The sequence below is a fragment of the Microtus oregoni genome, unplaced genomic scaffold (genome assembly GCF_018167655.1).
Source record: "Microtus oregoni isolate MIOR12 unplaced genomic scaffold, Mior012 000092F_ref0000046, whole genome shotgun sequence".
Lineage (NCBI taxonomy): Eukaryota > Metazoa > Chordata > Mammalia > Rodentia > Cricetidae > Microtus > Microtus oregoni.
This window is the reverse complement of record NW_024544604.1, coordinates 3,082,184-3,106,674: the sequence shown is the minus strand read 5'-3', so window position 1 is coordinate 3,106,674 and position 24,491 is coordinate 3,082,184. Positions and strand designations below refer to the sequence as shown.

At 38.4% G+C, this 24,491-nt stretch overlaps 1 pseudogene; it reads right to left on the bottom strand.

Moving 5' to 3' along the window:
- The window catches only part of LOC121442646, a 110,073-nt pseudogene extending 87,568 nt beyond the window's left edge, over positions 1–22,505 (bottom strand).
- Between the last annotated feature and the right edge of the window lie 1,986 nt (positions 22,506–24,491).

Sequence of the window (24,491 nt, the reverse complement as noted above, 5' to 3'; positions counted from 1 at the left end):
TATCAAATACTCTATGACTCCCAGCTCTGCAGGTGGAGACGAGACAACACAAAATGGCGGTTGGAAGGAATCTGAACAACCCATGTTATCCCATCATAGGTCTCTGTGCCACTGAGCAGATCTGAAGGAGTAGAAGACAACACAGGGTACTCCTAGGACTTTAAAAAGAAATGCACAGGCCAACACTCTAGGTAATGGGGCTCAGTTGCAAGTGTAATAGGTTGAGTCAGATGATGACCTAATGAACAGTTGTCTAGCCATACAGACATAGCTGTTGACACACGCCACAGCTGCATTTAAACAAACACTGCATACAAATACAATTAGAATAGTAGAATCACCGGCCCCTTTTGGCTTGGTGGTGGTTTGTTTGTTTTGAGAACAGGTTCTCACTAAGGGCAGACTGGCCTTGAACTCACGATCCTTCCATCTCATCCAAGATTGCAGCTGTGTACCTCCATCTCCAGTTCAAAAAATCCTTCTTAAAAATATAACTTCTTATTGAATAATCTTTCCAATCATAGTAGTTAGGGAAAATAAGATGTCTCTTAGGGAAAAACGAAATATGACCCAAATTGATATAAGACTGGATAGCAAAGACATGAAAAATATACTTCTTCATTATCAACCAGAAAGACACACAGCCAAAGCACTACAAGACTGAAATGTCTGCTGGGCTGGACTAATACTGAATAGTTAAACAAGAAGGTGTGAAGAGCTACAATTATCACCAATATTTATTACTTTCAAAATCAGGATTTTTTTTTTCGCTTTCTTTTCTTCTTCTTGATTCCTTCTTTGTTCTTCCTTCCTCTTTGGTGTATTTTTAAACATTAAGAAAACTAAATTGCATTCCTAATTGCCTTCTAATCTCACAAAAGCTCCAGTTCTAGAGAAAGTCAAGAAGAAGGTAAAACAGCTTCATAGAATCTCCTGGGACACCAGAGAGAGGAAAGAGAAATATGTATCACAGAAACTTAGATGACTTCTGGAAGTGCCAATAATTTATCTACATTATTACTTGATTTTTAATTATTTTTAAGGAGGCATAAATATTTTACATTTCTCCCACAAAATAAAGACTTCATCTTAGACACAAAACAAGACACCCAACCATCTAGTCACACCCACGTGCACACCTGAATAGCACTAGCTGGGAAAAGCAGAATTCCATGTGTTTAGGATGATTCTAACTGTACTACTAGGAAGGTATGAGATCAAAGGCCACAAGAGAATTGGAAATGCTTTGGTGGTCAAGATCACGATGTGTTTTTTCCTGTAGGAGTGTTCAGGTTCATAATTTCAAAACAATTTGATCGGTGTCACATAACAGATTAACTCTAGAGCTGGTAGTATTGAAAAATCAATATACAGAAGAGATTCAATTGACAATGGGTTTAGAATAATTAAAGCCTGAACTGATGTTTAATAGGCAATTTCAGCTGGCAAACAGGCAAGGTGGATTTGAGAGACTTAAGATTGTGTACAGAAGCCTCCATGTGGGCCCGATCTACAAATGAAAAGCATTAGCCATAAACAAGCGCTGAGCGACAACTCTATTTCATGGCAAAATGTTTTTCTTGTCATTACAAGGCAGGATACCAATTACCCAAAATTAGGTTCATGTGTTCTGTTTTGTTTTTCACGTTATAAGAATTAATCTTTAGGAGGGCAAATCTAGCCCAGCTGTCAATAGGAGTCAAGTAATAGCAATTCAAACCGTAACTTGACTTCTAAATTACTTGCTTCAGCTCAGATAACTGGAGTAATCAGCTTAACAATGGATAGCAAATAACAAAAATCACACTAGATTCTGAAACATCTAAATCTACATTCTGAGTCTCTGTATCCCTCTGGTTTCACCTTAAATGACACCTCCTTAGAAAGACCCTTTATGATATCTTTATTAAATATAACCCTATACCAGCACTTCTCGCTGCTTGAAATTATCTTCTTTATTTTCTTGTTTATTGTATATTTCCTCTCTTTGCAAGGGATCATCTTGCTCAATTTGTTCAATTGAATCCTAGCACTTAGCATTTTGCAGACACTCAGTATTCTGAGCAAATCTCCTGCTTAAAGGCAGAGGGTGAATGAGGAACATTGACAGGTAAGTAAATAAATGATTATTATACAACAAGAATACTATTATAGCTGGGCAAAGTTCAAAAGTACAGATTGCTTCCATGGTGGAGGGAAAGGTTACAAATGGCTTCCCAGGGATTGTGACAGCTGAAAGAAATCCTGAAGACTAGTTAGTTTTAGTAACCAGAGAACTGGGAATAGTGACCTGAATGGAAGCTAAAATAGGAGAGGGAGGGTGTGTAGGGCTCCTGATGTTTTATCAGCACACAAAAATTTGTGAAGATGTTTTTATAGGTTAAAAAAAATGGTAGTTTTTTTTGATTCTGGCTTTTGAAAAATATCAGTCTGATTTGTTAGAATAAAAGTCACAGCAGAACAGATAGCAGTGAAAGAGGGGCTTGGGGTAGAGAATACAAGTAGCTGTGATGGTCCAAGAGCAAGAAAAAAGTTGGTAGCACTGATTTTGTTGTTATACAACATATCATGTTCATTGTACAATGAAATGAATTGAAAATGAATAATAAAAAATTTAAAGCTAGTGGCAATGAGAAGGAGAGAAGGGATGTGATCCAAAGATTTTCTGAGATCACTACCAGATAAAATTCAGTCCGTTTGCTTTGGGCAGAAATAAAGACTATGTACAGCCATTCCTAATAATTGAAATCTCTCAAATCTGAGAGAGAGAGAGAGAGAGAGAGAGAGAGAGAGAGAGAGAGAGAGACTCAATAGGGCTTGGTGATTTGTGTTATATGAACGAGAGGACAGCAACACAAAAGTTTAGAATTTAAGACAGTGGTTCTCCATTCTCTTTAGATGGATACCTTGCTCAGCTTAGATATAGTAGGGAGGGCTTTGGATCTTCCACAAAGCAATGTGCCTTACTCTTTCTGAGGAGTGGATGGGGGTGGGGGGTAGGGAGAGCTGAGGGAATGGGAGGAGGGGAGGGAGTAGGAACTGGGATTGGTATGTAAAATTTAAAAAAAAAAGTTCATTTGCTTTTTTAAAAAATAAAATAAAAAATGTGGAGAAAAAAAAGAAGAAAAAAAGACATTAGTTCTCAACTTTCCTAGTGCTGAGACCCTTTAGTACTGACCCCAACCATAAATTTATCTTGTTGCTACTTCATAACTGTAATTTTGCTACTGTTATGAATCATAATATAAATATCTGATATGCAGGATCATGACCCACAGGTTGAGAACTGCTGGCATAAGGCAACTGGATACAACAGACACAAGAGAGATTTGGTAACCCTAGAAATGAGATGGGGGGAAAATAAAGACAAATTCCATTTCTTCTTAATGCTGGAAGTGCAGGGAACTAGTATACATAAAAAAGCAACACAACTCCATATGCTCTGCTCAGTTCAGGCTTAATCTGAATGTAGTGTCCCGTCTGGCCCATGACCCCAGTCTACAAATAGTTTCTGATGCTTTAATTTACACATATTTATTTTGGGTGCTGGTGGGGACATGCCAAGCATGAGTGTAGAAGTCTGCGGACAACTTTTGAGAGAAAGCTCTCTTTTACCTTATAGGTCATGAAAATCGAATTCAGATCATTTACTGGATGATCCGTTCAGCTGGCCCTAAAAATGGATTTTTAAAAAATACACATATTCCAAATTCCATATAAATAAAACCTTTACAATTATAGAGACTTGATGCAGAGGGAAGTCAGGGGGAATCAAAGCACAAAGGAATGTTTAATATATATGTATATGTATATTAACACATATTACATATAAGTTTTATATAGTATATATATATATATATGCATACAATTTCCATGGTTCCATAGAAACATGTCACTCAAGTCAGGTCTGTTTAAAGCTTGGCCCAAGCTGGCAAGTCCTAAGGTCTTCAGAACTTCCTTTTACTATCTATGAAGTGGGAACTGGAGAAGGAAGGTGGTGTCCCAGTATTCTGTGATGAATATATTTACATTATTCTTATTTTAAAGAATAATTCATACTATCAAGATTTGTGTTTATAAATCATGATGAATTATTAACATTGTTGCTACTGTGGAGTTGCTCTTACAAGCAGAAAATGGAAAGGTATATCCACAAATGTCATTTTTTTTGAAACTGCACTTTTGCTGCCTTGGGAAATTTCTGGTTTTGAATTAGACTTTCTCCAATGTTCTGTAGTGCCTTAAACTCTTCTCCCCAGAGATAATACAGCTAATTAACTTTATACAGGCAAAACGTCCCATAAATCTCCACAGAAGTTATGAATGGCCAGATTTTTTCCCCTAAAAGATTCAGGGAGAGGAAACAAGATCACATCAACCGACAAATGCCGAGTTGGCAGCTGTGCAGATGAGCCTTATCTGCGTGTGCATTAGATAAGCATTTAGCTAGTGTCAACTCCAAAGGAAAATGCCTAATGGCTCCTGGTGCTTTTAGAATTCTTCATGGCAACGACACAGAGAAAACTTGCATCTCTAGCAGTTTTTAATGCTTTGGCTTCAGGCTTGTTCAAAGTGGCCTGGGGCTTGTTGCTATAGTAATCAAGTTCACATGTGAACCATATTTCATAGCAGCAGGATAAATAATACTCATGTACTTTGGGGCAACAATTTAGAATCTTATAGACATAAGATAATTTTATCTTGAATGACAGAGGGAGACTATCATTTACCCCTATGGAAATTCTCAGGACTTTTTATGTCTTGCCTATCTACATCAGCCATGAATTAAAAAGGAAAAAGAAAGGTTCGTTATATATTCAAACTTTTGAAAGAGAACCAGGAGCTGTTGCTAAGTTGCTGGTATTAAGAGTCCCTTAGCCTATATCCCCAATCTGTAAATCATTATATATTCAAACTTTTGAAAGAGAACCAGGAGCTGTTGCTAAGTTGCTGGTATTAGAGTCCCTTAGCCTATATCCCCAATCTGCAAATCATTTATTCTTACTAGGAAAGCTGAAGCTGAGAGCTAAAGGGACAGAAAACAATGTGAATATTTCTATGAAAACATAAATCAAAACACTAGAGCTACTAGAAGTGTAAACTTGGACCATTCTGGAAATTGGAGGATCCTCTCTTGTGCAGGAAGCTTCGGCCAGTTCATAAGAGGCAAGGCTGCGGACAAAAGAATTGGTGACTAAGAGTAGCAAGGATTCTCAGAGTACCCTTTAACCATCTCCAAAGGCTTTCCCTGGAGAAATGTGCTCCTGGACACTGGGCACTAGGCCCAGCTGGGGTGAAAAAGTCTACACCAAAAACCCATTTCAGACGTGACTGTGGGCCACACAATGGACCTCAGGAGGCTCCTCTCAAAATGAGGAGCAGTAATTCACATGTGAATTGGTCAGCCTTATCCTTGACTTTACAAAATGTTCAATAATCGTACAGTAGCAATGTTGATCTGGACCAATAATATCACCTTGATCTAATCCAGTGAGCTGTATACAGCAGATATTTCCTTGTTGCTGCCAGAACCAGTCATGATTCTCATGTTTTTCCTTATGGACAAAACAATCCTCTTCTCTCTTCAAATGATAATAATTCACTTGGTGACAAAAATAATCTAATCAACAATAAGGTATTATCTCCTTCCAAACAGCTAAATAAAACACCTAGATGCTAACAGAGCAATATCTATCTTGGATTTACTATTTCTAACTGTGAAAAATAGGATCAAAATGCATGAAACTTGAGTTGGTTGATGTTAATATTCAATATGCTACTTTGGAGACCCTCAAACTCTCACAGTCAGGAGATGCACTATACACACATACATGTATGTGTGTGTATCTAAAATTTCATCAAAATAACTTTTCATAAATAATGGAGAGAAGAAGAAGCAATGGCATATCTATATAAAGAATGAACTAAGACTAGAAAGACCTCTGTAAAGGGACAGATAGTAAATATTTTCCGTGGCACACAATGAAAAAGTTGTGGCTATACCATCCCAAAGTTGCTCACTGCTTATATTAATCATCTCAGTCTAGAAACATCTGAGAAACTGTAGCTTCAGAAGAACTGTCTGTCTGCCTCTTTGTACAGTTAACAAACCATAAAGATTTCTTTGCAAAGGGCAGGGGAAGTATTCCCAAACCAGAATAAGAAATAACCCATAATCACTAGATATTGGGAACAGATGCCACAATCTTTACACCCCCTTATGTCTTCCGATGACATCACTAGGATTCCCTATCCCTTGTCTAGATCCCTTTGTTCCATCATTTATTATTGGTATTTGGTTTAAAAGTCTAAAAGCTTCCTGCTTTGGTCACGTCTTAGATTGTTGCTCTCTTATGAAGGTCCCTACATATGTTTAAAATCAGTACAATGTGTATATATTCTCCTGTTAATCTGCCTTGTGTCAACTTGACTGAGTTCTTAGTCTCAGCCAAATATCACATTATTGAAGTAGGGTGGTCTAAGTTGTTCTTCAGCCTTCCCTACAACAATCTTCTGTAATAACTGTTATGGCATGAAGACATCCATAGACAATACATAAAGCTTGTTTCCAAAAGAGGTGGTTGTAGATTTGGCTCATAGGGGGTAGCTTAAAAATCCCTATGGCTGACCCATGTGTATCAACATGGAAACTCACCAGAAAATGCTAAGTTTCAAGACACTACAATTTAGAATGATTTATTCATGTGGAGTTTAAAAGGTGTAAAGATGATGTCTTATAGTAATTATGGCTATTTAATATAATTAAATATGTAAAAATAGACTCAACTGATGAATTGTATTTAAGATATAGTGGACAGGATAGAGCATCAACTGTAAATTTTTTCATATTTCTTTGAAAACTAACTGCTTAAGGCAAACACAGCATATGGTATGATCTGATACAATTGGTTAATAGACAAATAAGCAATTATCATATTATTCCCAACCCAGAAATTTAATGTCCCATAGGAATAGGCATTTGCCTTTATTTTGAAGAGGTGAGACTTAAAAATCGGGCTGGAGAGATGGCTCAGTGGTTAAGAGCACTGGTTGCTCTTCCAGAGGTTCTGAGTTAAATTCCCAGCACCCACATGGTGGCTCACACCCGTCTGTAGTGAGATCTGGCACCCTCTTCTGGCGTGTAGGCATACATGCAGAGGAACACTGTATACATAATAAATAAATCTTTAAAAACAAAAACTAAAAATCAAGTTAAATTTGGTTTTGATGTGCATTAACTTAATCCAATCACAAACGTAGACTGGGTTGATGAGCTGCTCCATGATAAACAAGATGATGCATATTTAAAACTCATTCCATATTTGAGAAATAAAATCATATACTACACAACGTGTAGGGTGTCTTTTTGAAGCATTTCCTGTTTTCTTCATTATAAAAGTAACACATTCTACGTGTACTTAGCGTTTTAAAGCCTTGGAAAACACACCAAAAAGGAACTCACAAATTCCTCTGCCTCTTAACCATAACTGCTAATACTTTGTGTGGAGACCTGCTCAGTATTTGCTACATTGCAAATCATATCACATGTTGTTCCAATAGCTTCTTAAACAGAATATTCACTTATGAGGCCCTCTTTGTCTATATTCATTTAAAAGCTTTCCGAGATGCTCTCCACCCAGAGTCACTTCCCACATCTCACGCTCTGACCTGTGTTCCTGAGAATATGGAGACAAGCTTTTCTTCTACCTCGGTCATTGAGACTTTCAGGAGATCCACCTACCACCTGCCACTGCAGAGCGCAAGGAGGAGCCATTGAGGCACCCACCGCTCCAAGTTGCCCTTTGAAACCGTTTATAAAGCCATCAGGGTGGGTCATCCCAGTGTATTCTAGGCCTGTATGTTTTGAAGAACACACCACACAAAGCAGTTCCTTGTTTGTCCTTGAAACATCTTTGGAGAATATGAACTCAGAGAGCTGCAAAGCTCACTCCCCCAAAAGAGCAGCTGCTATTAAAGAGTTTAATGAGTAACTTGCTCAAATAATTTGCTACATGAAGGAGGACCTTTATCCCTTAGACAGGACTTACTGGAAACACAGGCTTCCTTTAGCACCGGTGGCGCAATGCATTGCTACACCTATTATCAGCAAGCAATGTAGCATTAACTGTGCTTAGAATGCTGGGCGTACTGCGCATTTGTAAAGGATAACTTTACTATCTCATGCCTCTTAAATGACCTTATGGGCTTTCCCCAGCCTTGTCTGACAACTCCACACTGCTCTTGTAATGCGCTTGAAAGTCCGCCCCTGTCTTTCTAACCACTTCAAACATCCGCCTCATCACCTTCCGTCATCAGCCAAGCAATTTTAGAACAAAGGAGCGAGGAGGAGCCTAGGAGTCACTCCCAAGTTGGACAGGCCTCCCCAGAAAAGTGAAAAGCCACTTGCAGGCTGGAAGGGCATGCCTGGGCTCTCCAGGAACCTACAAAAGTTCCTAACTGAGTCTTCGTGGTTTCCATTCCATCTCTCCAGCGTGCGTGTGTCTGCTATTACCTTGCCCAGCTGCCAAGCTTTCTCTATTCTATTGCACACTCGAAAGTATAAAAAGGCTGTTCGGTTTTGCTCTCTTGATCAAATGCTTCACTGACCAGTCAATGTACAGTCAACCAACTGTGACCACCTTGGGTGGGAGGGGGTAGTGCCACACAGTACAGAGATGGCCAAAACAAAGAACTTCACCAATATCAGCCAGAAAACAGCAAACTTCTGAGACTCAACCTATCTCAAGCTAAATATATACAAAACAAAATGTAGCTCAGCCTATCAGGCTCCAAACAGTTCCTTAGGGTCTTCATTGTCATGAGGGCATCAACATCAGTCAGACTCTTGAAGTACAGAACACTGGCATTCATTCTTCCTAATGTCCTTGCCAATCCTAAAGCAGCCATCTTCTGCTGTCCATTGCTCATTCTGGTTACCCTATTATTAGATCTCAGTTCCTAGCTAGCTAATCTGGTCTCACTTCCTCTTGCCTTTGTATTTTAACTCACTTCTAGGCTAGGCATGTAAAGCGCAGCTCTCCTCTACAGGCTCCAAACTATGAATGAGTCTTCCTTGTGGCAGTCAAACCATCCTAGCTGACCCATGATAAAGCCCATGCCTAACTGATCCATGGCACAGCTTTCTCTTTAGTGCAGCGGACCTCATCCTGGTCCCACGAAACAGGAGTACACCTGTACCACACTTCTAACCCAGAGCTATCCAGAAGAGACAGAGTGGCAAGCCATATGTTTTTAATACAGGGTCTCACATTGTAGCCCAGGTTAGCCTGGAACTCCCTATGTAGCCTAGGCTGACCTTATATTCATAGCAATGATGCTCTGAGCTCCTGAGCACATGGACTATAGATTTAAACCAACACACCCAGCTCACATTTATAGCTTTAAATATCTGAGTGACACTCAAGTAAAAAAAAATAGAAAATTAATCTTAATAATAAGTTTTTCTTTAGCCAATATATCTACAATATTACCAAATCAATATACAATTAATAGAAAATGAGGGGTTTTTTTACACTTTACACTAAATCTTCAAAAATTGGTGTGAATTTTACTTTGAAGTATTCACATCTGAAGTAATTTAGTGGTTACTTTGCTGGACACAGAATAAGTAGCCTTTTCAAGGTAGAAAATGTGAGGCTTGCTTCATTCCCACTCCCATACCCCTATAGCAAATTTTACACTATAATTAGTGAAGAAAAGGATTGGACCTCCCTTATACCTGCATCCTATAGAGCAGGAGTCAATCAGTTTCAGCCCAGGAGTCAAATCCGGTTGGCCATCTGGTTTGGTAAAGACAGTTTGGTTACTCACTTTTCCATAGTCTCATCTATGCTGCACAGGCTTCCGTTAACACTGCTGGTGCTAATTAGATGCATGGCCCATGAAACTGAAAATAGTTAGTGTTTGGCCCTGTACAGAAGAGCTGTGCCAACTGTTTCTCTAAAGTAGCGATTCTGCAAGTATACCTAGTGCCGCTCAGGAAACAGTCATTGGTCTGCATTGAGAGAAGACTTCCAATAGAAGGTAAATGAGAGCTTTTGTGTAGATGTCTAGATGAAGAAAGCAGCATGACACAAGTTCTTTGCCTCACTATTATTTATTGACTTTAGTGCAACTTTTATTACATCCTTTAAAAAATTAATAATCAACTACATCAATATTTTACGTGCTTCGGAGTGTCTAATTTTGTAAGATGTCTCTCTCACACCTATATTATACCTATGACTTTTTGTTTGTTCATTTGTTTGTTTGTTTTCCAAGACAGGGTTTCTCTGTGTAGTCCTACCTGTCCTGGAACTCAATGTATAGACCAGGCTGGCCTCGAACTCAGAGATCCAGCTGTCTCTGCCTCTTGAGTGATGAGACTAAAGGCGTGCACCAACTAGCTTGGCTCTATCTATTACTTCTAAATAAAAATATGTTATAGTAAATATATAAAAATATGATTTTATTTTATTTTATATTTGAACACTTAAACTAACTGAAATTTTTTGTATAATTTAAGCAAAACCTCCAATAATTTTCCCAATCTAGTAGTGCCAGCAGCATTTAAAACTAGTAAAACATACTGTTTCGTTTATTAAGTAATATACACACACCCTTATTTCTGGACTCCTCAGTGTCCTATTAATTTATTGACCTCTTTCTAAACTAACATTATACTGAATTAATTAGTGACTTTCTAGTTGTGTATTATTTCATAATAATATTAATAATGCCAAAATATGGATACAGGAAACAAAATACATTTATTATTCCATAGATTTTTGTGGAGTCTAAGTGATATCATCTGCCTTTGGTTCCCACTAAAGAATCAGGTAGGACTGTAGTCTCCTGGGAGGCTCAAGTGGGTGAAAGAATCCATTTCCAAAATCGTCCAATTGTTGGCAGTTGCTTACATATTGCCAAACTGGAGGCTTCCTTTTCCTGCTGGTTGTCAACACAGAATTCCTCAGTGTGTAGCCCTCTCTAAGGCACCTCTCAACAAGGCAGCTTAAGTTTTCAAAGCCAGAAAGAAAAAGAGCCTCTCAACAAGACTGATTGTAAAACTCCTATGTAACGCAGTTGTATGGCACATTTGATCACTTTTTTTTTTATATTCTATGAGAAGCAAGCCATAGATGCTCCTGACACTGGAACAGAAGGGGTAGCACACAGGCATGGATGCCAGGAATTGAGGATTACATAGGTCTGTCTTTATCTCCCCTTAAACAGTATATACTGTTATCATATAAGGTACAAACTTCTGAATTTCCTATCAATTTCTCAGTTATTTGTTTCCTACATTAGCAATATAATTTAATCAAGTACTACCCCTCGCTCCCCAAATTCTACCAGGATTCTATATGAAAGAAAATACATATCAAACAAATCTTTAGATAACTGGTAATTTTATGATATTATATCTCCCAACTAAAGAATATATAGGTGTCTTTAAATCTGTTTAGGTCTTATTTTCAATGAAATTTTTGTTCTATTCCATCATATCAGAGACTTCTTTGCATTTCTTATTAACTTTATTCTGCAGCAGTCATGATTCTTGATGGTACTGCAAATGAACAAATTTTCTCTTCTAAAGCTTGCATAATGAACTAATGATAGGCAGTTAATAGTTCATCCTTACCTTGTATCTAGCCAGCATATCCAATTCTTTGCTTTGTACTAGACTCTCCAGGAAGTTTCGGAATATAAAAACTATAGCTATAAAAGACAATTTTATCTTTTTTTCCATTTTAATGTTTTGCATTTCTGCATTTGAAAGAAAAATCAAATCACAAATAATAGTGGCACATGGTGACTTGCTTCTGTAGTCCCAGCACTTTCGAGACACAAGTTTGAAGCTGGTCCAATGGGGTTTCAGGCCAGTGAAACCATGTCTCCCAAATCCAAAGTCAGAAAATAAATACATGTAATCAAAAATTCTTTTCTAATTCCAGATCAACTAAAACTATGTTAACATTTTCCTGTTAGTACATTTGTGTGGATGGAAATAATTTCTGTTAAAAATAATAGTTGGTACTCCTTCCTCAAGAATACAGAGCTAGAACTTTGCCCGCAAACACCATTTGAGAGCTTCCTGTTTCCAGTGATTGGACACGGACTTTCTTTGGCTTGGAAGTGAACCCAACATATACAAAAACTGAGATTGAATGAGAATCCATATTCCCTGTTTTTACTTGGATTCAAGCTTCAACTCTGATGAAGCTTTTAAGAATTCCTTATCCTTCCCAATTTATTCTTCATATCCTACTATATCATACACTTGCTATTCTTTTGACAATTGCCTCTACTGAAGGGGATTTCAAACTATATTTATGAGAAGTCTTAATTTGGACATGTGTTTTATAATATTAAGTGAATCACATAATCTCTGTGAGACTCTGTCCTCTCTTAAGAGTTTAAAAAATCTGTGCTTACCCACCATAGTCAAGTGTTGGTGATCATCAAGATATTCATGAATTTGTAAATGAGATGTAATATCTAGAGTTGGGCAGTGGTGGTGCTAAACTAAATCATAGTTTATAACTAAAGTATATCTTTTGAAGGTATCATGGTATTTGAAAGGTTTTCATTATGGGGATATGAGTTGTTGCCCTTGACCTTACAAACATCACACTTTGATGACATTGTTCGTCATCATCAGTATCCTTGGTGCGTTTGGGTGCACACAGTGTGCAGATAGGGGGTTCAGGTTTACATCACTGGATGCCAAGTGCCCTTGACCATTGAGCCATGTCATTGTGCAAGGCTGTTCTTGATTTTGTCAAGTGTGTTTATCTGCTGATGATTGGTTTGGTATTGAATTGAATGTTGTTTTTCCTTACAATTCTGAATATGTTCTCCAAAACAAACTGGCCATCATAATTGAACTAAATTGTCATTCACTAGGATAGGTTTAACTGTTGAGGTTGGTGGTTACTGCTGCTCATCATATCTATTAAATAATCAATCTTTGTCTCCCAATAGGGCTGTAAAGACATTTCAGTTGCCTTGAGAGTCTAATTCTTGGTATTATGGGATTACTTTCCATTTTTGAAATATGATTTTCATGTGTGCAACTTTGGGTAACACTAAATATGCTAAGTTATATTGTTGCTAAAAGAAATAGATAACACATTTGCTTTGGTTTTGCTTTGCTTTTTTTTCTTCTCTTTCCTTCTTTCTTTCTTTCGTTTTTGAGACAGGGTCTCACTGTGTAGCTCTGATTGTTCTGGAACTCAACATGTATACCAGGCTGGCCTCAAATTCACAGAGATCCTCCTGTCTCTGCCTCCCAAGTACTGGGGTTAAAAGTATGCACCATCACTGCCCAACTCTAGATATTACATGTCATTTACAAATTCATGAATATCTTGATGATCACGAACACTCTGGCAGGGCTACATGGCTTCTCTCTAAGTCCTTCTTCTTTCTTCCAGCATTCAGTTTAGTTTTTCCTGCCTACCTAAGTTCTGCCCTGCTATAGGTTCAAAGCAGTTTCTTTATTCATTAATGGTAATCACAGCGTACAGAGGGAAATCCTACATCAATCCAAGAGACTCAAGATGAAATGGCCTGCTATTAGCTACTATGTCTTCTCGGGATCACGGGTTTACAATCCAATCCTAATTGCACAGTTGAATCTCTATTTATTTATTTCAAAACCATGAATGCTGGAACCCCATCTGGACAAACTGAATCATGGTGTCTTAGAATGTAGTTTAGACATTATTTTAAAAAATTTCAGGCAGTTCTTCTGCTTAACAAAATGGGTTAAGAATCACCAATTAAGTTGTTCAATTAGTATCTATTCCAAACCCACCCAATCATCTCTTTTTTTGTTTGTTTGTTTGTTTGTTTGTTCATCTCTTAATATGGATACTTACAAACTTCTTCTAAAATAGATGATGGGGAATGTTCACCTTCAAAAGTCATTACAGAAAATATTTTAAGGCAGAATAGGATCCTTGATTTTATCATTAGATTGTTTAAAATGTTTACATATTCAACTGATCAAAAATAAAAAACAATGAAAGGAAAAACTCCTCTTTTATTCTCCCCTTCATCTGGTGTGGGAGGTCATTCTGTCTATGTGTTGCTTTTATTGGTTGATGAATAAAGAAACTGGGTTGTCCTATAGCAAGGTAGAAGTTTGTTAGGTGGGGAAAACTAAGCTGAATGCTGGGAGAAAGGAGGTGGAGTCAGATAGAAGCCATGGAGCAGCCACCAGAGAGAGATGCAGAAACTTGCCAGTAAGCCACAACCACGTGGCAATACACAGATAAATGGAAATGGGTTAAATTAAGATGTAAAAGCTAGCCAATAAGAAGTTAGAGCTATTAGGCCAAGCAGTGATATAATTAATACAGTTTCTATGCGGTTATCTCGGAAGTCTGGGCAGCTGGGAAACAAACAAGCAGCTTCCTACTACACTCATCCTTTTCTTAATGAATATTGAGGCACTATAAAGAGATGAATAAAGTGCTCTGCCAAGAATGAAAAGCATCTATCTCAGCAAGGGGGATAACAGCCAACAGAAGGAGTTTACACATCAATCCACTGATCTGCTTTCTACCATGTGGTAGAAAAGCTCAGAAGCTGCCGTAACGGAACCAAAGTAGAAAAATTCAAGAATATATTTTTAAGGTGCATTTCCAGTACATTTGGCAGAACGTTAGTCATCCATCTCAAGGATCTAGGATGTTTAAACAAAGAAACAGTCACAAATGACTTCCAGTTCTCAGTACCTTTTGAAATACTTATAACAGGATATAATGCTGAAGAGCCAGTGAGTCATCATAATGTATCACACAGCGATGCCAAATCAATAACTCTTCCTGGGATTAAGATGAATGAATTTCATTTGATTTTGATTAAAAATTCAGCTAGTTTCTAAGCAACTACTAGGGAAAATGGCTTAATGTTCCCCAAATGGTATAGAAGAGAGTACGCATGTCCTAACTTCACATTGTATATGGGAATTAAGTTGCCTAAAAACGAGAAGATTCCAGATTATCATATAGATGCCCCATAACCATAATAGCATAAAAATAGTAATTTAACATCAACTCTCCCACCACACACATATCATATGCTAAACTCTTATGCAACTACATTACATTAGTCCAGTAGAGTCTGAATTAAGTCAGAAAACACTACATTGCGTCATTTCCCAGTGGAAAGAAATGAGAAGTGACGACAAAATACCAGAAATCTTCAGGGCTTCATTCCTATTTGTTCTCTCCCTGATAACCTGATGACCTTTTCGAGGATGGACTTTAGTAAGCCTATTCCAACACAGAATATTTTCCTTGTCATCCAAAAGAGTTTTTTTTCCAAAATATATTAATAGGATAAACTGCTGGCCTATGATGCCTAAGTCTCTTGGTTCATTTTAACCCTGTGTGTGTGTGTGTACCAATACTTATGATAATCCAACTATTACCATTTTAGTTGTTCTATACGATCAATCAGAATCAACAACTCATGTAATTAATAGCATGCAAAGTATAAATATAGATAGAAAAGACTTCTTGTTAAAGATGATGTATTGAACATATCCATTTATCTTGGTTAACTCCCAAAATTCCACTGACATGACACTTTTTTAAAAACCCACAGTTAAAAAAAAGAGTGGAAGAGACAACCATACTGATATCCTGAGAGCTAACAAAAATATGGCAGTGTCTTTGGACAGCCTAGAATAAAGTATTTATACCCAAGCACCTCCAGAAGACATTGACAGCTGACATTAGGGAGAAGGCTGACATTACAAGGATCTAGTAAAATACTTTTTGAAGAGAAATTAGGAAATCTCCAACTTCCTGTCTCTGGTTTCTCTTTCATTCTACCATAGGTTCAGAGATGTATTCTTTGGAGACTATATCTGAAAGTCTCTGAACCAGAAACAGAAGAACAATGGACATTTGTGTCTCTCACATCCCTACCTTCTTGTTCAGAGGAAAATGAAAGGATTCTCCTGTAGGCCATATGATCAGACCAACAGAAAAACCACAGGCATAAAAATACTGATCTTAGTTCTAAAACTCACCTAGCCCAACAAAGCCACACAACTTAAAAACAACAAACAGGAATAAAGTCATGCTAACAGCTTCCAAATGTGTTTTAAATGACCCCCTCTTAAACACACATGAAACAATTAGCAGAATCCCCCAGAAATCTGTGATTATAAAGTGGTCTAAAAAAATAGTTTGGAAGAAACAAAGAAGACATAAAGAAAAACATTTTTTTTAAAAAATAAAAAAATTCCTAATATCTTCAGAGATAAATTTGAGAGCATTGGAAATGTGCAAGAAGAAACTCCCAGAGGGGAAAAACAGGATTCAAGAAGAATCATAATAATAATTAATTTTTCAACATTAATAACAAGGAGACATTGGTAGAAAGTAGATAGTAAAAATTTGAGGATATTTTCTAAACTACAATTATATATTCAGCCAAACTATCAAGCCAATTAAAAGCATCAAGTAGGAGTCTGCATCTGTAAAGGATTCACTATATGACTTCCCATATATCATTTTAGAAAGAAAACTAAATGAAAGCTTGCTCTACCAAAATAAAGAGATAAAAAAAAATCAAGAACTAGAACAAACAAACATCTAGGAACTTTGAGGATTCAACATAGCAGAAGTCCAGAGAACATTAGTCCACGTTGAAAGCCAAAATGAAACACTAGGCCATACAAATGATACACGGAGTGCTTGAACACACTGAGCACAGATATATAATTCTTGAAAAAATATGGAAATGAATTTTAGTAAACATTCTAAATGCAAGGTGGCTGCTAATTACAGGGAAAATCAAAAGTTGTATAAGTATTCATAATATCCATACTACATGGCTGGCTCTGCTATGAAGAGATTTTTCTTGTCACCTCATCACAGCCCACTGCTTAAACAAAATGGTGTGTGATAAACCGATAACATCTTTGCAAGATGTGACTATGAGAGAAAAGGAGGGGTTCAAAGGAACTAAATTTCCAACTTCTATAGTGTGACAACAATTAGATAATACCTAATTATGAACAATTTGGAAGTGATTGTATTACTGATTAACCCGACAAAAATGCCAAATGCAGCACGCAGTGAACAGATAACATCTTATAGGATAAACGATATCTGGTACATGACAGACAGTCAGTGAATGTTGGCTGAAGTGAACTGACATGCGAAAATTTTGCCAGGAATATGTGTCAATCTCAAACACTCTGTAAATATTAGGGCCTTCTCTTTAAGATTTTCCCTCTTTATTAAATCTAATCACTGAGAGTTTCTAGAAGAAAAGAGAGAAAAATAATATCATTTTAATTACCCCCAAATGATTAATGATATTCTAAAAAGGAAAAGAGAAATCACTGATATTTCACCATTAAGAGATTTAACAATACCATTAGCAAGCTAATTACATTCATAGATGATAAAATAAACAAATCCAATATTCACTAGAATGAAGCAAAGAACATTTCTCTTCAAAAGACTGTTCAGATGTAGTCAACATATATCTTACCTCAGAACTCAGATGAGTACTTAAAGTCCATAAAAATTTATAAATCAAAACAGTTTTCTGGTAAGTATATATTTAGAAAGTTTTCTTGTTTGCTTCTGAATTACATTTCTCATAAAAATTAGAAACTTCTTTTTATTTAGAGCAAGACAGATATTTTTATCCAAAGTTAAGTTCAATAACAGTTCACTAAAATATCTGATAAAAAGAGACCACAAAGATATAATGATTTAACAGTCTTTATTGTAAGCAAGTCCTTTTAAAGTTCCCTAGTCATTACCAACATGCGAAGAAAAAGAACACATTTAATTCACTATGGATAGCTCTATTCAGCTGTGGTGCGTTAAACACCTTAGCCAGGAGTGTTGCTAAGTTTCAGTTTTCATTCATTTATTAAGAATGTAAACATTCCCCAAGTAAACTCCCATGTAATACTGTTTCGAGTCTTTAAAGCACAAGAGAACTTACTCCTAGGTGTTTTCCTCCCTCTAACGCCAAACCTGAAAATAAAACATAGAAATCAAGGAAAGTAAGATTATGTTATCAGCACTCAGGTGATGTCATTGAACTGGAAGGAAAACTGTCCTATCCACGAGCACACAGTCTGTAAAGAGTCACTTACCTTTAGTCTTCAAACAAACCATTATGGCACGTCATAGGGAATGCTTTTCTTCTGACAGGTAATTGTGTTGAACATGCTGTGGTAGGGTAAATACAGTGACTTTCTCATTAGGCCTCTCCTTTTCTTCACAGCGCTTACTACTCTTCTGGGCACTATTAACCTTTTGAGCCAGGTATTGGGCAGGGCTCAACCCCTATAAGGAATCATCAGGTAGCTGCTTAGCAACACCTGTGGTCTCTAGCCACTAAATGCCTGTGGAACCCATTCCAGATGTAACAAAAAAGTCTTTAGACATGGCCAAATATGGAGAGATTGTGCCCTGTCGAGAATCAAAACTTTAACAAAATATGGCGGCCAGGGAGAGTGATTGCAAATAAAAGAATACAGATAAAAACAACTATCTCCTTTTCGTAACGGTAGTCTTCTGGTTTGGCATAGGCCAAAGTACTTGTTGATGCTACTAACTTAGGACCATTTTAAGATAAAACACCTTCCACACCTAAACCTAAATTCAAGTAAAAGAAGTCTAATTAAGACAACTCACAAAGAACACAATGTAAATAATTCTGACTAATCATCTTTCCATATTCCCCTTAAAAGAGTGAAAAGTCAGCCTTTTTATATTACAGGGCATAATTCCAGAAATGTAAAAAAAGAAAATGGAGTACTTACCATGTGCCAGACATAGTACTTGGTATTCAAGAAATAGTCATATATCAAATATATTTACTGAACTGAGAAATAACTCTTGCAGTTTTTAAAGGGTTATTGTTGTGATCTTTGGCAAAAGATTCTTCCATATAAGATCAAAAGCATGAACAATGCAACACACGAGAAGCCAATCCATTTGCACTTCATATATATATATATATATATATATATATATGCACACACATATATAAACTTACATGTATATCTAAACATTTTTTCATATATATGTTCATAGTTCAAAAGACCACTAAAAGGAAGAGAACCCACAGAATGGAAAAATGGAGCTTGTACCTAGAATATATGATTGATTAATAATGCAATAATAAAAAGATAAATGAAATGGTCAAACAATATGAATATGTATCTCTTCAAAAGATGACCAACAATCATTAAGCATTTTAAAATATTCAACATTAGCATTTATTAAGGAAATTCAAAGAAGAATCACAGTAAGATGTATAAATGCACAGGTATTAGGATGGCTACAATTAAATAGCCAGATAGTGACAAATTCTGGCAAACATAAAAGGAAAGTGGAACCCTAACTGTTGAAGGGAATATAAAAATGCAACACTTTCTCTGAAAGACAGTATGACCATTCTTCCAACAATTAACTATAGAGTTATTTGACCTAGTAATTTCATGAAGACCCCCAGGTATATAGCCAAGAAAAATGAAAATATAGGCACTCACAGAGACAGAGACACAGAGACACATACCCAAACTAATAGCACATAAGTCATTATAACCTCATCATCCATAACAGTCAAAATGCTCAACTATCCATCAACGGATGAACTATAGTATATTCACAAAATGGAATCCTATTTGACCATAAAACCAAATGAAGTCCTGACACATGCTAACAACATGGATGAATCATGAAGATCTCATGCTAAATGAAACCAATCAGTCACAAAAGTGCAAATATGTGATTTTGTATAAGAAATGTTCAGAACAGTAAAAATCTAGAGCAATTGAAAGTAGAGTTGTGGTTTCCTACGGCTGGCACCAGGAGAGGGACAAGTGGGAGAGAAAATGGGATCTTAAGGGCAGAACAAGGTTTCTTATCGTTATTTCGATGATGAAACAACAAAAAATGGAGTGCAGTGATGATTGTGTCCATGAACACACTAAAATGATAACAAACACACTAAAATGCAAACTATTTATATGCTTAGACTATATTTATATGGCATACTTTAAATGGATGACATATATCATATGAATTATGTCTGACTAGAGCAGCTTTGTTCAAAACAACATTCAAGGTACATTAAAAAACTCAGCAGTTGAACTATGGCTTATTAAAAAACATCTTTAATATGTCCTATTGTCTAAAGGGAGCTCATTCTTTTTATTGTAAAGTATGAAATGTGTGAAAAGATCATTAAATCCTATTTAAACTACTGAAAATACTTTGTGTAAACACTTAAGAACATGAAAATCTTGAAAGTACAAAAAATAAATTTAAATGCCAGCATGAGGAACTTTCAGGGTCATAGAACACAGTGATCATTTCAAATGTTTTAGGAGACTTGAAGCAATTTTGTTCATGAAGCAGCAGCGGGGAGGGGGGAGGCTGTCAAACAAAAAGAGTTAAATAATCCATATGAAAATCGGGAGCCTGGAGCAACCCCTCCTTTACCAGGCTTCAGAGCCGCTCAGAAAACAACCCTCCTTCCTCCCCACGAACCATAAGCCTTCTTTTTCAGGACCCTAACATAATCACTCATAGATTTACTCCAGTAACAAATAGGAAGTGTATACAACAAAGGGCAAAACAACAACAGATTGAAGGAGATATATAAAGATCTAAACCAGTTCCCAGCAATGGCTACTGCGAAGTTGTATAGTCATCAAGCATGACCGCTTTTTTTCAGGCATACATAGCAAGATCCTTGAATGTATAGCTAGCCCACAGTCCCACTACTGAGATGATTCAACCTGTGTTGAATCCAGTCTAAAAAGAAGTCAACTCCTATGTTTCTCTTATGTGGTGGGCTGTCTCGATCATGCTACTCTGTGTCATTGCGGAGCCCTGGTTTGCGTTGTTGCCACACTGCATGGCTTTTCAGACCTGAAGTATCACCAACATCAGTAGCAACGAAAGCCTAGACACATTAGGGATTTTTTTTTAATATATAAAAAATCTCAGCTTTTGTCTTGGCTTCTGCAAACAATTCAGTTTACCATCAGTCCGAGTATAGGTACCTCATTCAATACTGTGCTCCACAATTGAATAAAAAACGGGGCTAATATTGGGGTGGAAAAGGCAAGAAAAAAAAACCAAAGGCAAGAAGATTTTTTTAAACAGAGCTTCATGTTTCAAAATGACTATATTGGAAGTCAGAATGACCCAGATTATGGGGGGGGGGAGGAATCCATTCCTTTGCAGGGTGGCTGTGGCTTGAGTTGGGAAGAGGGAACTGGGGGCATCTACGTGGTGAAAGAACTGGGAATGGTCTTTAGGTACCACCCACCTCTGCAAATGAATCACTGCAGTGTCAACGCTGCACTGATTTCATGAATTGCCAAACAGGATGAGGTAAGGCATAAGCCCGGAGCCCTCTCCTCCCCTTTTTTCCCCTCCTCCTGCGCACAGAAGCATCCCTCAACGAGGTGCACCAAGCAGCCCATCGCCGGCCTGGGCTGAAGGGCTGACGTCACCTTTCTGCATTGAGCTCAAGGACTAGTAGCAGTACCAATTAGGTAGGGAACAGAGTTGGGGAGCTACCGCAGCCACCAGGTATTAGGGGTCCTCCTCTTATGTACTGTAGATTGGGTTCACACAGTAAACACAATGACCAGATGGAAACAGTAAAGGGTGGAACAGAACCAGAAAGGGGTCGTAAGACCAACTCACTGAGTACGCTCAAAGATAGATAACCCCTTGCTTATGTAAGACCCTCTCCGTGCGCCTCCACGCGGTGGCGGCGCCTGTCCCGCATTAGTGCATTTGAGAGACTGATTGCCCTTGTCCAGGCGGGCAGAAGGCTGCCGGCGACTGTCTCCCGCATCCCCACCGGGTCAGGACTGAGTTGGAATCGGGGATCAAACCCCGCTGTCCTGCGCCCACTCCCAACCCGCCACAGGTTAGATCCAGCAGGCCTCCAAAACTAGCTGGTAAGGTAGAGAGAGGAGTCCAGAAGAGAAAACAGACAAATCCCCAACTTTCCCCAGGGGCTGACCCTGTCCAGGGAGCTTAAGAACTCAATGCATTCAATATATATATATATATATATATATATATATATATATATATATATATATATATATATATATATATATATTTGGAAGGGTCAAAAATCTGCAACCACCGCCACCACATAGCTCACTACAGTTTTTGTCAGACAAAATCGACGGTCTAAGCAGCCCAGACCTGCACCCTACCTTCCCGCAGCCCAGACTCAGGACCCTGCGCCTGTCTCCTTATCCACCGTCTAAGATTGGCTTTCGGGTTTGGGTTTTTTCTTCCACCTTTCTTTCTAAGAGCATCACCACACGGTCTGCTGGACCGTAGCCCGGCCAGCAGCCAGGCTTGGGCACTCACCCAGAAGACGAAGGAGTAGATGATGAGGAGGGTTTTGAGACAGGTTATCACAGGTTTGGTCTCCATTCTCCTCGATGCCATACTACTGAGCTCCGGCGGCGGTGGTGGCGGCGGGCGGCGGGGCGGCGCGCGGGAGGGGGAGGAGGCGGGGCCAACGGAGGTGGGGCGCGGGGCGCGTGCAGCCCAAGCTTCCCCGGCGGGCGCGCACAGGCTGGGAGAGGCGCGTGCATAAGCGCTCACCCTGCGGGACTTGGGCCGAAGGAGCAGGCCAACTGGTGACTGATTGGAAGCTCAGAATGCAGCCCTAGCCTGCACTCCAGCTTGGGCACAGATCCCCCAGCTAAGCTGGAGGCTGCAATGGTTCGTGGACCCAGTGAACCCGAGAGCCTAGAGGCTGGGGCGGAGGTCAGGGCAACCTTTCTCAGACCACCCCAACATTAAGATTTCGGCTTTGTACAAAGCAGGGCGTGCCCCTGACTACATAAAGATTGTGTAGTGTGTTCCTGCGTTTGGACACTCAGAAGTCATGTCCTTGGTGATAAGCACACCTGTTTGTGCCAGGAACAGACTGTGATATCCAGAGAGACAGCTGGAAGATAGTAAAGAACCGGGGAGTTCAGAGACCCCAAAATCCTTGCTACTTCGCTGGAACTTGAAGGTTCCCTTTGAACTCCGTATTTTGAGATTTCCCCACATTTGAAAATGACAAAACTAAATCACAAGATGTAACAACATTCTTATATACAAGATGTTTAACAGAAAACAATAAAAAAATCAAATGATTAAATAAACTACCAGAGAGAATCCCTTGCCTCCCCTAGGGAACACAATCTCACTCCTGTGAAGCCACACTGCAGCAAGGAAACACAAGGGAAAACAACTTGGTAGTTCCTCCAAAAGTGGGCTGTAGAGGCACCGTAGGAATTCAACCCTAGACTCTACCCAAGAGAAATGAAGGCCCAAGGCCGTGTGAAAACCAGTGTGGGATGTAAACGCCAGTTCATACTGGTGATGAGTGGAATCGCCTGACAAATGGATGGCACCCTCGTACATATACAACGGAAAACTGTTCATCAGTGCTGCTGGTACGTGCTTCCAAGTGGATGAACTTCCAAAGTAGACAGAGCGGAAGACGCCGGACACAGAAAGATCACATACCAAATGAGCCACATCTAAAATAAACAAACCCATGGAGAAAAAAGCCCTGAGTGGTTGGTAGGGGACAGAAATAAGGAATAAGTAACTATTGATGGGTTGGGTGCTTGCTTTGATGTTTGGAGTGGCGAAAGTGTTGTGGAATTGCATAATGGTGGTGGTTGCATGATTTAGCGAGAAAATAAAACTAATGAATGGCATAATTTTCGAGAATGACTTTTATGGCATGTGATTTATTACAGAATAGAAAATAATATACACTATACCTAGATTTCCTGCGGCTAATTCAAAGAGGGACTCATAGTATAGATTCTACCAGAGATTTAATCTTCTTCCCCAGGAAGAGTACAATAGGAAGCAACAGCATCATAGGCTAACTCCATGTGGACATTGTTAAGAATACATTCTGTAAAGAGTAAAATAATAGAGTCAATACAGCTTGGCAAAGCCTTTCAAGATTGGTTGCAGCTATTATAATTATTACCTGCAATGAATTAGGCATGGTTGCAGGTCAGTAAGGTCATTGTACAAACAAGAAACACATGAGAAAGAAGACCTGGTGAAGAAAATGACCAATCATAAGAAATAGTGTCAAAGAAAGGGAGACTTCGCAGTGCTTCTCAATGAGTGCTGCTCAGTTGTCCCACCTGCAGAGCTGAAAAGAAACAGTGAATGCCCCTGCCTGGTCCAGGCTAGTCTCAATTATCTCGAATGAATTGAAGGCTCCAGAGGCTTTAAAGCCCTTCAGGTGGATCTAATACTAAGCGAGAGCTGAGGGCCAGTTTCCTTTCTGTGACGAAATTAAATTTGTCTTGACAAAAGAGATTCCTCCTTTACCTTGAGAGGTTGCAGACTGATTCCTACAACTCTCTGGAGGGACAGGGAAAGGCTTCTAATGACTTCAAGGTCATAGCTGAAAAATACCTT